This window comes from Maniola jurtina, chromosome 2 (genome assembly GCF_905333055.1).
Source record: "Maniola jurtina chromosome 2, ilManJurt1.1, whole genome shotgun sequence".
Lineage (NCBI taxonomy): Eukaryota > Metazoa > Arthropoda > Insecta > Lepidoptera > Nymphalidae > Maniola > Maniola jurtina.
This window is the reverse complement of record NC_060030.1, coordinates 10,100,542-10,114,347: the sequence shown is the minus strand read 5'-3', so window position 1 is coordinate 10,114,347 and position 13,806 is coordinate 10,100,542. Positions and strand designations below refer to the sequence as shown.

Sequence of the window (13,806 nt, the reverse complement as noted above, 5' to 3'; positions counted from 1 at the left end):
AATTCCTCGATATCTATAAATGAGGTCTGCATCGTTCTCATTTATTAACTAACTTCAAAAAAGGAGGAGGTTCTCAAATCGACGGAATCTTTTAGTTAATACTGAAATTTATTTTAGTTTAAAAAAAAGTTAAAAGTTAAACTTTTTTTAGCAATTTTTCCCAAAAACTGTGAAGACGTCGTCGGCTTCCTATTTGAGGGGTCCAGGGTTTGATCCCGGGCCTCTAACTTTTGGGAATTATGTGCCTTAATTTTAATTAATAATAATTAAATATCACTTGCTGTAACGGTGAAGGAAAACATCGTGAGGAAATCTGCATGCTTGAGAGTTCACCATAATGTTCGCAAAGGCTCGTGAAGTCTGCGTTTGCCCAGCATAGTGGAGTATGGCCAACCCCTTCTCATTCTGAGAGGAGACCCGTGCTCCGTAGTGAGCCAGCAATGGCTTGATAATGATGATGATGACGAAATTTTCTTCAATTTTCTTGGTGTTGCTCGGTGAGAGGTGATGAGATTTCTAGTATCTCCATTTTCCGTAGGAAATAAAATTTGCCAACGTAATTGATCTAGTAAAGATTGAATGTCGGAGATTTTTCCTCCCCTATATTTGCATGAATTTTACTACAACCAAATTGAATTCCAAGTAAATGCAATCGGGTTAGACGACTGAAGTTTTTTGAGTAAGAGTACTCGTATACCTTTTTCGACAGTTCTTCTAAGAGTTATTATAGTTTTAATAGTAAAATATTTTTCTCAAATCGGTCGTTTGGGTAATATGAAAAAGGAAAGGAGCAAAGTGCTTCACACCCGCAATTCTCTCCACATGTGTGTGAGAGTTATTAAAACACTGCATTTTTAACCGACTTCCAAAAAAGGAGGAGGTTCTCAATTCGTCGGAATCTTTTTTTTTTTTTTTATGTATGTTCCCCGATTACTCAAAGACCCCTGGAATTTGGAAAAATTTTTTTTTGTTTGAAAGGGTATACTGTGCAAGTGGTCCCATATAAATTTGGTGAAGATCTGATGAATATCTTCGGAGATGGAGAACAGAACTCCTCAATAGATAGGAGCAAATTGCTCGCGATCAGTGCAATAGCTTAGTAAACAGTAGGGTTTTAACTGGGCATAGCATATTATAGTACAGTGGGGCCACTAAAAATTGTGAAATAAAAATTTTCAAAAGAAAAATAAAACCGACTTCAAAAACCACAAACACTAAAAAGTAAAAAATAACTTTTATTTAGCTACACATGTAATGTACCTAGGTATGAAGTCGGGCGAGCTTCACTCTTGGATTTCTAATTTTGTTTTAATATGCTCGCTCGACTTCATACCTAGGTACATTACATGTGTAGCTAAATAAAAGTTATTTTTTACTTTTTAGTGTTTGTGGTTTTTGAAGTCGGTTTTATTTTTCTTTTGAAAATTTTTTATCTGCTCTGAGAACTGCCAAATATGGCCGTGCAGCTTGAAGTAGTCATGAGCCTGTCCACTAAGCTCCAACTGGATAGCAACTTATAAGCTTCAGTGTGAACGTGAGACAGACTACGTTTACATTCGCACTATGCTTATACGATATTGCTAGTAGCCGATTTGCGTCCGCGATGCGTCGTAACGTACTAACAATCGGCCGCCTGAGAGTCTGCGTCTATGCATTTAGTTGGATGTGAACAAAAAGTTAGATGTATTTATATGGAAAAACAGTAAATTACGTAACGATCGCTCGCAGTAGGTGTGAACGCCCGCTAAGTTTGGATAGTTTAAAAAATATATAAACTTACCTATACTGTGCCTGTTTAAAGTATGGGCTTAATGCAATACATGTAATGTAGGTACTTATTTATTTTATTTTATGAAAAATCATAATATTATGAAAAGTTATTTCAAAATTTTACCCCTTTCGTTTTTTTCTTAAAAATACCCCTAGACGATAAAAAGTGTAAAGTGTAAAAATACTTCGAATAAAAATCTATATATCCTTGTGGTTTTTTTAACCCCCGACCCAAAAAGAGGGGTGTTATAAGTTTGACGTGTGTATCTGTGTATCTGTGTGTCTGTGTATCTGTGTATCTGTGTATCTGTGTATCTGTCTGTGGCATCGTAGCGCCTAAACGAATGAACCGATTTTAATTTAGTTTTTTTTGTTTGAAAGGTGGCTTGATCGAAAGTGTTCTTAGCTATAATCTAAAAAAATTGGTTCAGCCGTTTAAGAGTTATCAGCTCTTTTCTAGTTTTCTTGTAGAAAAGAAGGTTAGATAACCGTTAGATTCATAATATTATGTCAATAGACAAATGTCAAGCTGTCAAGATGGACGTTGCCTAAATACATAATTATTTATTTGAAAATGATGTTTTGGAAAACTCAAATACTTTGGATCGTCGGGGGTGTTATAAATTTTTAATTTACACTTGTTGAAGCAATAAGTTGCTTGAAAGGTTGCCTGCAAGAGATAGCTTTAGAAATAAGGCCGCCTTTGGGCCCCGTATAAAGTATCTTGTATTATTATCTGTATATAGAAATATATATGAATGTAGGAATAGAATGTAGGTATTTCTGTATATTGTGTGTTTGAATTATGATTTCTAAATAAAAATAAATAAATGGATACAACGAGATCGACGAGACAAATCGAGATGGGAAATTAACCACGTGTGTAGGGTAGAGATGTAATGTGCCACTCGTTTTGTGTTATCTTAAATTGAGTAGGTACATTCCGTGGGTAACACGTTCACTCCGTGAATAGAATTTTTATTAGGTAATGTCACAGGTAATGCCATGGCTAAAATATTTTTCGAGGCGAAACTTTTTTCAAGCCAATATTCTACGTTTATTTTCTAATCTTATAAAGATTAGTTGCTCAGAATTCAGGATTGATAAATAGTGCTAAAAAACCTTAAGAGATGATCTATGCTATACCCTGGACGAATCGGGCGGTGCTGTGTCTAAGCAACTGTAATTTGTTTCGCGGTAGAGTGAACATAGTTATTAATGGTTAGCACATCATTGACAGTTTTTATAATCCATGTGTGAGTAACATGACGTTGTATGATGCGTAAAATTTAGTATTCCCGCGCAGAATTCCCATTTGAAACCTAAAATTAGTCATTTGTGCAGGACTTTGCCATGGGTACATGTTTTATGGGTTTCGATTATACGGATTTGCATGGATATGGCGTAAAAAAAATAATTGTTCATTTCTTTATTATTTGACCGTACCCATTAGTATCGTAGGCATAGAACGTGTACAGTCTAGCATGTATACACTCTAACGCGGGCCGTAATAAAATTAGGACTGTAATAACAGGACTAATTTATTTTTTGTTCAAAAACTGAGCTTCAATTGAACATAATCGAAAGATAACGAAGTAAAATAAAAATAGCAAGAGACTCGAACAAAAGATAACACGTCTTGCCCAATTATTTAATTTCATCGTTTCCTTGTAAACAGGGTTTTCTTTAAGAAAGTCTTGTCATTTTTCTTTGTGGTTTGTGAGGAGGATAATCCATTAAAGACAGAACTTAACCACTCTACAGTTGAAATGTAAATGTACCATTCATTTTGTTATCTGGAATTACATCCCTTAAGTAATACGTGCGCGTTGGGAATGGAATTTTTATTGTGCAATGTCATGCTAAAATTGTAGGTATAATAAACGGGGTTTCATCAGCTCTCATTCTACTTTTACTGAAGAGTGATATTCTACGTTTTATTTTGCTGATTGCTAATTAGTAAATACAGAACTAAGTCAGGTATCTGGTTTTCAAAATTAACAAAACCGGTCAAGTGCGAGTCGAATCTCACCCGAATGAATGAAGTACTGTACTATCCTTCCTAAGAAATAACACTTTTTTAACCCCCGACCCAAAAAGAGGGGTGTTATAAATTTGACGTGTGTATCCTGTGTATCTGTGTGTCTGTGTATCTGTGTATCTGTGTATCTGTCTGTGGCATCGTAGCGCCTAAACGAATGAACTGATTTTAATTTACTTTTTTTTATTTGAAAGGTGGCTTGATCGAGAGTGTTCTTAGCTATAATCCAAAAAAATTGGTTCAGCCGTTTAAAAGTTATCAGCTATTTTCTAGTTTTCTTGTAGAAAAGAAGGTTAGATAACCCTTAGGTTCATAATATTCAAGTGTCAATTGAAAATGTCAAGCTGTCAAGATGGACGTTGCCTAGATATACATAATTATTTATTTGAAAATGATTTGTCGGGGGTGTTGAAAATTTTTAATTTACACTTGTTATTACTATTTGATGTTATAGCGGCAATATAAATACATACTCTATAAAAACAACTCTCTATCGTAATTTCATGAGATCAGCCCGCTGACAGACAGACGGAAGGATAAATGGACGGACAGTGGAAACAATAAAAAGATTTTTATTATTATTATTATTAGTGAAGGCTTTGCAATGGAATCTGTTTCCTAAAAATCCTAAAAAATTTCATTTTTAACCCCCAACCCAAAAAGAGGGGTGTTATAAGTTTGACGTGTGTATCTTTGTATCTGTCCGTGGCATCGTAGCTCCTAAACTAATGAACCGATTTTAATTTAATTCTTTTTGTTTGAAAGGTGGCTTGATCGAGAGTGTTCTTAGCTATAATCCAAGAAAATCGGTTCAGCCGTTTGAAAGTTATCAGCTCTTTTCTAGTTACTGTAACCTTCACTTGTCGGGGGTGTTATAAATTTTCAATTTACACTTGTCGTCTATCGTTTTCTGACAAAAGGGCACAGGATATTACTTATTGACGTAGGAGGAATCTACCCCTTGGATAAATAATCCATTAGATAACTACTTAACGGTACAGCTAAACCACGTGATCAGTTGATAATAATCGTAAACGTGTCACTCATTTTGTCTTATCTAAAGTTCCGTCGTGTGAATTTGTGAACGGAATTGTTTGTGAACATAATGGAAAAATTATTATTATCAAGGTAATTATTTTCCTAATCTTATTTTCTGATTTCACTCTCTTTCTAGCACACGATAAATGAAATTCGACATGCTGGTTGATTAGGTAAACGGTTATGTAATGGACCAAAATCGCGATGTATCAACGCACAAGTTTTGGCTGTGCGTTCATAGATTTGTCTGTCATTTAGACAGTCTTTTTAACCCCCGACCCAAAAAGAGGGGTGTTATAAGTTTGACGTGTGTATCTGTGTATCTATGTATCTGTGTATCTGTCTGTGGCATCGTAGCTCCTAAACTAATGAACCGATTTCAATTTACTTTTTTTTCTTTGAAAGGTGGCTTGATCGAGAGTGTTCTTAGCTATAACCCAAGAAAATCAGTTCAGCCGTTTGAAAGTTATCAGCTCTTTTCTAGTTACTGTAACCTTCACTTGTCGGGGGTGTTATAAATTTTTAATTTACACTTATTACATGTAATATATGTAAGTATAAATAATAATAATAAATTTCATCATAATGTTCCAAAATAGTAAATACAAGGAATTTTACCAAAATAAAAAGATTGACGTCATCCGTTCGTGATAAGGAACCATGTAGGTAAATATCATTCATGTTTTCCCGACGTGTTGGGTAGGTTCATCGCTCTGCTACACAATGAGCAGATGTTATTTTTGTAATTCTGAAGTGGTTAATGATTGAGAATGTTCGTATCAAATCGGTCATGAAAGATTACTTTTGTTTCAACATGAAAAGTTTCCAAATGACCAAATATGAAAACGTGTTTACCTTCGTATATTATCGTGAGCCAAAGAGTTTGAGTTGTGATTATTTACGACTTGTATCTAATGGCTTTAATATAGTGGTAAATAAAAGAAAATTATATTAAACTAGCTTAGTTATACCCGCGTAGATTACACAAATTTCAAATCCCTATTTTATCCCCTTATAGGTTGAATTTTCAAAAGTTCTTTCTTAGCAAATGTCTACGCCTTATCAGCTATCTGTAGGTATGCTAAACAGCCCGATCCGTCCTGTAGTTTGAGCTGTGCGCTGATAGATTAGTCAGCCAGTTAGTCACCTTTTTCCTTTTAAACCCCCGACCCAAAAAGAGGGGTGTTATAAGTTTGACGTGTGCTTCTGTGTATCTGTCTGTGGCATCGTATCTCCTAAACGAATGAACTGATTTTAATTTAGTTTATTTGTTTGAAAGGTGGCTTGATCGAGAGTGTTCTTAGCCTATAATCGATGAAAATCGGTTCAGCCGTTTGAAAGTTATCAGCTCTTTTCCAGTTTTCTTATAGAGGTTTTTGTGTCGGGGGTTTTTAAATGTTGAGTTTTATTTATTTAGGTTTGTCCAATATTTGTCAACTTATCCACTTTTTTGTTTGAGAAAATTTGTTGATAAAATTGTTTGTCACGAAAGGCAAAGAGCGTAAGTTCAAGAACAAACCAGAAACGCCGCCGTAATGCGAGTAAACATTATAAAAGTTTTAATTAAACGAAAGTATATAAGTTAAGTTGTCTCAAAATGAGCAGTTATAATTACGTACTGAAACTAAAGCGATCTAATTAATGGAACGCCTTGTCATCAACTTAATTGTACGACTAGTGAGCTTAAGTGAGAAAGTTATAGTTCTTACGCAGTTTGCTTCACTAAATGTCTCGCCATATGGATTCTCCCTACGGAGCCTTACTTAATTAGGCCAGTAAAATACATTTCATGTGACTCTTGAAATTTCATGTTCGCGCAACTCAGCTAGCTATAAATCCATCGGACAGTTTGCGCTCAATACTTTGGACATTGTGCTTTTCGAGAGAGCTCCACTAAACAGTCCTCAACCCCTGCCTGCCTCCTCCTTAAGGTTGTCGGCTAGAACCATGCTAGAACATATCGGTTACGCAGCGTCATCATCATCATCATCATAGGTCAACCGTTAGGCTCTTACACGGACTTCCATACGCCACAGTCTTGCACTGCGTATTTGTTTAGCTCTTAATATGAGGCTATATTTATAAATCGATTCATATTTTGAAGTAACCATTTATTCATCTTATAATCAAGGTATAATAGGTAAGTACATCCTATTGGAACAAGATATTGTTCCAATGCGATGCCGACATAATATTTAATGTTTGCCTTTGACATTAGTTATAACACTATTAAATTAATGATCTAGTATGATAGATAAGAAAGAATAGATAGATTAGGTAGATATTTCGTCACTCGTGGAATGTTTCATGAATGGCTTCTAGGATTTGGTAGACTGCTTCAAAACTTTGTAGTACGCACTTCCTTGACAGTAGTGTATTTAATTTTTAAGAGAGTTTAGAATACCATAGTTTCCGTATCGAATCTTTATGTCTCAAAAGAATTGGAAAATAATTTTTGATCCGTCCACTATCTAGATTTGAATTTTAATCATCTTTGAGATATGAGTTGATTGTTCACTGGCCTTGAACTAAGACATTTACGTTGAATGCATATATGTAGGTAGGTATGTGTACTAGAGTGATCTCGCTTAAGACGTATAGTTGTGCATATCGCGAGAAATTTGTATTCGTTGTAGGCACGCTACGGCTGGAAAAACTGAGACATAAAGAACTAGACTTTACCCATTGTAGATCTTGCATCTTCAAACAAAACAAAAAAACTTGGAAGAAAGGTTTTCAGGAATGCATTGTTGCTGTTGTTTTTCAAGGCGCTACTTCGCTAGGCACGTTACCCATACCTATACGGCGTCCATTCGAGGACAGGTTTTGCTGCCAGTTTTATCAACTTAAACCGATTTAAAAAAAGGAGGAGGTTTCAATCTAATTCTTTTTCTTGAAGTTAGAGTTTAATAACATTTTTTGGGGCCGGTGGCAATGTGGAGTCACAAACAATACGAAGAGTAGACGGTTCGTGCGGCTAATTGGCACCGGCTCCAAAAAATGTTATTATAGAACTACATTAACTCTTATATCGTTGTATATATTGTTGTGGTTATCATTTTTTTTTCCTTTTTTTATTAATAAGTTATAGTGCCCGCGCTCGCTTGTTCTGCGTGAACACACACTACACTATTCTTTTTTGTAAACAGTAAAAATATTCTATATGATTTTTAGGAAGGTAGAAGCCTGTCGCTTTTATTACTGACAAATATTGACTATCGCCGTTGTCGAACGAATATTTCCCTCAGGACTGATTAAAGTCTGTTATTTGACTGTGGGCTTCATTAATGTTGATAGTTTTGTTTATATTTGTTGATAGTGATTGTAGCGAGCACTCGTTATTTCCCACGGCTTTCGCAGCGTGAAATTCGGGTCAAGCTATACATGTACGTCTGTTTGGAGTTTTAGTGGACATATTTTGATTAAAGTTTGGAGTTTTACAAGTTCACTCTGACTACACGAATGTACAAGTACTTACGAACCAAAAAGATTCGTCTCCATCATTACAGAGGTTTTGTGTTATGCGCATGCACACAATATAAAAAACAATCTTATTAATAGTACAGTACCTACTTATTAATATTATGGCGGTGTGTTTTATAAGAAAAGCAATCCCTTCTTCGAAGTAACTACGGCTAAAATCTACGTTGATTTATAGTGCAGATTGGTGGTTCAAACATGTGTGGTTTTTCAAAAATGTGCAATTTCTTTCCTTTATATTCAAGTAACTTAATATTCAACAAATTCCTGAAAGGCCGGCATTGCATCGGCGGGCGGTTCCTCTTGTGCTGCAAATGTTCATGGGCGGCGGTAATCACTCAACATCAGGTGATCCGCCTGCTCGTTTGCTCGCAATTTAAAAATAAAAGGGAAATTTTGATCAGAGCATTTAAAAGTCCTTTCTTTGCTTAGATTTTAAGACCCATTACGCATGGTCGATTAATCACCCGACAACTCGGTCAACGACGACCGTTAGAGCCAATACGCACGGTCGATAGCTTCTTCAAAATCTAGGTTTTGTATGGAAGTTACCGAGTCTATACGCACGGAGTCACCACAACTCCATGCGTATATAGTACAGACATCACAGATTCTAAAGTTGCCCGTCGACTGAGTTGCCGGGCAACTATCAACCATGCGTAAAAGCTCTTAGAATCTGTAAATTATATGGAAGTTGCCGTGCGTATAGACTCTACAACTTCCATACAATTCCAGACTCTTACAGTCGCCATCGGCCGAGTTGCCGGGCAACTAGTGACCCTTTATCCAAGGATAAAATAATTTCACTCAGTAAATATTATGATGTGAAAGAACTTAAAAATATACATAAAACAGCTTTTCAAACTATGTGAGTAATAAGCTAAGACAGGATTTTAAAAAATTCCTTCGCTAAAGGGTAAAAAGGGCAGGAATGTTAATTGAATTCCATGCGAACGAAATTGCATGTAGAGATGTGGGGCTTAGTTTATTTTCTAACCTAAGCTAAGGAAACATCCAAGTTAAAAAACATTATTGCTTTTTGTTCGTATAAAGTTTTTATACATACAGGTGTAATACATAAGTAAACTAAAATAATCACTAAAATGTTTTGATAAGGCTGAATAATTAAAATTTCATAAAAATCATTCGAACCATGTGCTAAGTGCTAAAAAATGGGACAAACAACTCAATAAAAAATATGGTCATAAAATAATAAAGAAAAACTAATTTAATCACAGGAATTCTATGGAGTCTCGTGATTTATTAGTAAATTTAGTTCTATGTCCACTTTTTTGAATTTATTTTGAACAACTCAGCGTAAGTAAGCTTATTTTTCTTTAAAAAAGAAAAATATATTTTAGGAAAGTCATAAATATGTAATTATTTCAAAATTATGTGAGCTTACCGTAAAAACATACTTACTCATACAATTATTATTGTTGCAAGACAAGCGCAAAAGCTATTTAATATGCGGCAAAAATTTCCATATTCAAACAAGTCTTCATTCAAACTACAATAATACTCGTAACAAAATATACCAAGAACGTACGGCGTACCCAACTTCAGAATCACAAAAGAAAAACAATTTTGAATGCATGTAGAATAAAGAAATTTATTATAGTAAAAACTTCTACAAATATTTCAATATCTAGACGTGACTTTACTGATTTGTATCTAGATACCAGATACAAATCAGTAAACTTATTTAAAATCCATCTTTAATCGCCTGGGTGAGAAAAGTGGAATTAAAATTGGGATCAAATCACCTAGAAACGAATCTGAAGAAGATTAACGTAACATTGAAGCGGCCAGTCTATCTTTTTTAAGTAAGTTGTTTTTCAGTTTCAATTCGTTTTAATGTGCTTATAAGTTTTAAGGTTTTCTTAACTTAAATTTAAGGGTTGTTTCAATTTTAAGGCGTTCTTAAATTAGGTTTAATAAGTGTTCTCAAAAATTTCAAGGATCTCTTAAGTTTTAAAATTATTAAAATTTAAAAAACCACCTGAACGAAACGAAAGAAATGTCTGTTACACATATAATATTATGTGTACCAGACAATGTCTGTGTGTGTGAAGATTAATTCAACAGATAATAAAATTCGTACATGATTTGTTTCTTTATACTTTAAACACTTCAATCACCCAAGACGTAGATGTTTGAACAGACTGCACTGAATACTTTCTATTCGCTGCAAAAACTACACGAGAAGTCACGAATATCACTGCTATCCGTGTTGTAAAAGTACAACATGGATAACTTACTTACAACACGGAGCTTAGTTAACAAAAGCTCCAAAATTCTGCCCGTATATACTAACCTACTTTGAATATGCAAACCAAGCTAAAGAACCTAAGTAAACAAACTTTGAAATTTTACAAAAATAAAAGATATTATTATGTATTTAAGTAGAGCTGTGAAAGAAGCTTGATAAAAGCTAAGTAAAAACAACAGGAAAACAAAACTTATCAATTCATTTAGGAGTTAGCACTTACTTGCCTTTCGAAAATTCACAAATCGCTAAGTGATGGAATTCCACACAAAGCGTCTTAAAACTAAAGAAAACTCTTACGGAATTCAACCGGAGAATTCCAAGTCGAAGAAGTCCTTAAAGTAGGAATGTAAGGAAATGCGGCCGGCGCTTTCGAACCGCGAGCGCGGACTGGCTACGAGCTACGCGCTACGCCATTGAATATCTACCATTCAGAACTGTGCTTCAATATAATTGTCATTTATGAAGACGAGAAGTATCCGCAGGCAATTATTTTCTTATTGTAACATAATATTACTACAAGCGGTGATAGCCTAACCTAATAAAACGTCGTCGTCCTATCCGGAGAGTCTGAGATTCGGTCTAACTTCTAAGCACTTCTAAGCTTTAACTTTTTGGAGTTATGTGCGTTTTAAGCAATTATATAATATCTCTTGCAGGAAAACGTCACTAGGGAATGTATGGGTTATGGGTATGTGAAGTCTGCCAATCCGCACTTAGGGAGGATTCTGGACTCTGGCCTAAGCCCTTCTCATTCTGAGAGGAGGCTCGTGCACAGTAGTGGGCCGGCGATGGGTTGTGATGATGGATATACATATAATAAACATCCTTCAACTTAGTTAACTGAACAAAGCGAGGTTTCCTATCGTATACCTACTTGGCTGAGCTTGTCGAGTTTAAGAAACACTGAACTGCAAAACCGTGCACCTTTGGAATCCTAAAAATAAGATGGAAGATCAAAATGGTCATAAGTACTTATCATCATTAAGTACTTAATGATCAAATCGTGTACTTCATGTCTTGTACCACAGATATTCCTCTTAACGTCAATGTCCTGCACACATGCTTAGGAAGGCTTCTTACCAGAAAAAAAGCAATGCTAAACATTTTCTTTTGGTATAATATCATACCAAATGACAAGGGCGTAAAGCGCAATTAGTATATCTAAACTTATTCCATGTTTATTAACAAGTCATCTTCTTATGTATATTTATGAGAAATCTTGATATCATTATCTTCTTATAGCGTGGCCGCACATACGTTGCGATGATAAAATACGTAAAATATCGTCGCGAGAATGGAAGGCGATAAAGTTATAGAAGATAAAAACTGGACAAGTGCGTGGAGGGTTCGGTACGATGAATACGTAATTTTTTACGTACAATACTGGGAGATTTACCATGTTATTTTAAAACCATAGACTTCTTATTGAAGAATTGTCTTCTGTATTTATTTTAAAAAAATAGTACAGTAGGTTTTGCACATAAAGGCGAAGCGTACGTTTGTTTTTCTCCCAAAAGTGACCCCCCCATATACCAAATTCATAAAATATTTACCTTACACGACCGTGTTTGGGTTACAAATATTCATATATTGTGTACCATCTAAATTTCAGCTTAGTCGGTTCAGTAGATTCGGATCAAATTGCCTGTGAAAAACGGACAGACAGACAGACTCACGAGTGACCCTATAATGGTTTTATCATTCGGACATAAGGAACCTTAATTTTTTAAATTTAATTCGTACTTAGATCCTGGGCTTTACATTTGTATCTTAGCTTAGCTGAGCAAGCCTTATTAGAACATCATACATGTAACAAGGAATAAGTCACAAGACTCATGGGTCATGGCCAACAAAATAAGCTATTCGGTTTCAACTGTGAAACTTTATTACAGCCGTAATTCTTACATTTTGTAGCTTTATGATGTGCAAATCAAGCAACAGAAAACAGTTCTTAAAGACTAATAAAAAGGATCCAAAATTCTTTGCGAAAAATATGCTAAATTCTATGTTTCGTTTTCAAATTCATCTCCTTTCAACTCGTATCAATTGCGGGTATGGCATTTTTGTTTGTTAGAGACGCAATTAAAAACTGTTTAGTTAAATTTTACACATAATACATTTTATCTTATCCATGTTAAAAATTCCCCACAGTACCTATTAGTTTCTCAACAAGAACTGCTCTTCTCAACTCCTCCAGTTTAAATTATGATTTTAAATGATTTTTTAAAAATCCAATATAATATCATGGTCAGCAATTTTAATTTAATCTCTATCTCTATTATTATTATTGCCAATGAAATAACTTCATCCGAATGGATTTAGGTTTTTAAAAATCCTGTGGGGACACTTTGATTTGCCGGGATAAAAAATAGCCTGTCACTCTCCAGGTTTTCAACTATACCTATTACATGCAAAAGATGACGTCAATTGTGTTGCGACATTATTGAAAGACAAACAAACAAACGTACTTTCGTATTTATAACTACATGATCACTACCCATACCCTAGTGGATAGTGATGCGTAGTGATGTTTTACAAAATAATTTTGTGTGCGTGCCTCACTCAAAAACTATAAGGCTTTAAACTTTCGCAATTCCAAAGTACTCGGTCAACTATTAATCGTGAACTGTGGAATTACTCCAACTTGTCCGACCCCTGAATTTAACGTAGAAAAATTACAGGCCAAGAATTAGTAAATAACTTGAAAATACAGTATAAAAGAGCAACTTGTTTCATTTGCAAACGATTTATGCTGCGGTTGAGTAGCATGCTTTTATAGATTCTTGATCGCTGCCGTTCAGGGAGCGTATGCATATTTATGCGCTGGTCTTGTTTGCTGTGTCGATACTGGGTGCGGCGAGGGATGGCGTTCTTAGCGGTGCTCACATAGTGATATTTATGTTTGTGGCATGATGGCATTATGCTATTGGCTGATATTTCGTAACAATTTGCTCCCTTTTTAACTCCCGACCTAAAAAGAGGGGTGTTATAAGTTTGACGTGTGTATCTGTGTATCTGTCTGTGGCAGAGTAGCTCCTAAACTAATGAACCGATTTTAATTTTGTTTTTTTTTTGTTTGAAAGGTCAAGAGTGTTCTTAGCTATAATCCAAGAAAATCGGTTCAGCCGTTTGAAAGTTATCAGCTCTTTTCTAGTTGCGGTAACCTTCACTTGTCGAGGGTGTAATAAATTTTTAATTTACACTT

General features: G+C 35.0%; 1 protein-coding gene across 1 annotated transcript in view; it reads right to left on the bottom strand.

Annotated features, from left to right (window-relative positions):
• The window catches only part of LOC123873335 (syntaxin-23), a 126,013-nt gene extending 115,043 nt beyond the window's left edge, over positions 1–10,970 (bottom strand). The window contains exon 1 of the mRNA XM_045918149.1: positions 10,822–10,970. The gene's annotated coding sequence lies outside the window, so the exon portion shown is untranslated. The remainder of the gene's footprint in view (positions 1–10,821) is intronic.
• Positions 10,971–13,806: the final 2,836 nt, after the last annotated feature.